Source organism: Myotis lucifugus, unplaced genomic scaffold (genome assembly GCF_000147115.1).
Source record: "Myotis lucifugus unplaced genomic scaffold, Myoluc2.0 scaffold_106, whole genome shotgun sequence".
Taxonomy (NCBI): Eukaryota; Metazoa; Chordata; class Mammalia; order Chiroptera; family Vespertilionidae; genus Myotis; species Myotis lucifugus.
Window position 1 is genome coordinate 3,213,162 of NW_005871154.1, and position 1,481 is coordinate 3,214,642.

General features: G+C 40.9%; 1 long non-coding RNA gene across 2 annotated transcripts in view; it reads right to left on the reverse strand.

The window, feature by feature from the left end:
- Window positions 1-1,481, reverse strand: part of LOC106697840 — a 54,727-nt gene that overhangs the window by 51,510 nt on the left and 1,736 nt on the right. The gene's annotated exons all lie outside the window — the stretch shown is intronic.

The window sequence follows — 1,481 nt, forward strand, 5'->3', positions numbered from 1 at the left end:
TGATGTAAATGTGATTTTATCAAATGAGAGGTTTGATGTTGGCAAATGGATGACTTCAAAATGTTTTCATCCATTCATTCAAGCAACATTTTCCCCAAGAATGAAATGCTTATCTACTGATAGCTAAACGCCATGCTCATGATGACCTCATCAGGGGGTTTAACAGCACACAGCTCGCAGTCCAATTGCGACTTATTCAGTAGAATCCATAGAATAGTAGCAAGGATGGCTGACATGTCTTGAGAATTGGGTAATTCCACTGCCAGATAGAAACAGGGCAGCTGGACACCAAACCACAGATGGACTGCAGATGCACTGAAGGAAGTCATTACAGTTGTATGAAATTTGGGGCTGGCTTGACAAAGAGGAAGCCTGCTGGTTTAAGAACTGTATGTTCTTGGCAAAAGCATGGTGTTACAGAATTCCACCAGCCATAGTGAAAAAAAGGGGGGGGGATGGAAATGGGAGGATACCACAAAATTCATGATATGATACATAAAATGTTAACTATCTATTAGCTTTGCATCTTTTGAGAATCACTAGATTGAAGAACAGTAATTTAGATTTGGTTGGCAGATGGTATACACAGACTTTCTGAGTATGTTAGCATTTCATTTGAAGCTAGCAGGATTACATAGGACTGTCATGGTAATTTAACTATATGTTTTAAAACTTATCCCAAGCCCAGCCTGCGTGGCTCAGTGATTGAGCATCAACCCATGAACCAGGAGGTTACGGTTTGATTCCTGGTCAGGACAAATGCCTGGGTTGTGGGCTTGATCCCCAGTAGGGGGCGTGCAGGAGGCAGCCGATCAATGATTCTCTCTCATCATTGGTGTTTCTATCTCTCTCTCCCTCTCCCTTCCTCTCTGAAATTTAAAAAAAAAAAAATTTTTTTTAAATCCCTAAACCGGAGTTAAATGTGGGGCCCTAATAACATATAAAAAGGCTTTGTTAATAGATCTGGATCTCATAAAACAAAATCACAGGATATAATAATTTTTCTAAAATGCCTACGGGGTAGTGTCAATGTCTTTTTTTCCTTGAAAATCTGATTTATGCAAGAGAAAAGAAGAAAGACTAAACCAGGGGATGGCAGGTATTGATGCCTCAATTTTTTGAATGGGATTCCTCCATTTACCCCTCCTCTCACTTCCTTCTGTGGTTTAATCATCACATCAGCTAGCCATATAGGGTTCAGGTTAATCTCTGGTTGACATCATCCTACTACTTCCTTTTTCAAATTCTAGTGAAACTTATGTGATTCCTGTCCTGTTTGAACACTAGAGATAGAACTTGGCTGGTTAGTATCTACATTTAGACTGGTCGAGTTTTGAAAGAGAGAAACAAAAACAGGTGACATTTCCAAGTCTATCAAGAAAAGGGGAGAACCTCCAACACTCTGGGTTCAGTAAGCAGGGGGAGCTCTACAGTCACAACAGGGAGAGCTGTGCAGGCTCAGAAGGCTGGGCGACTGAAGC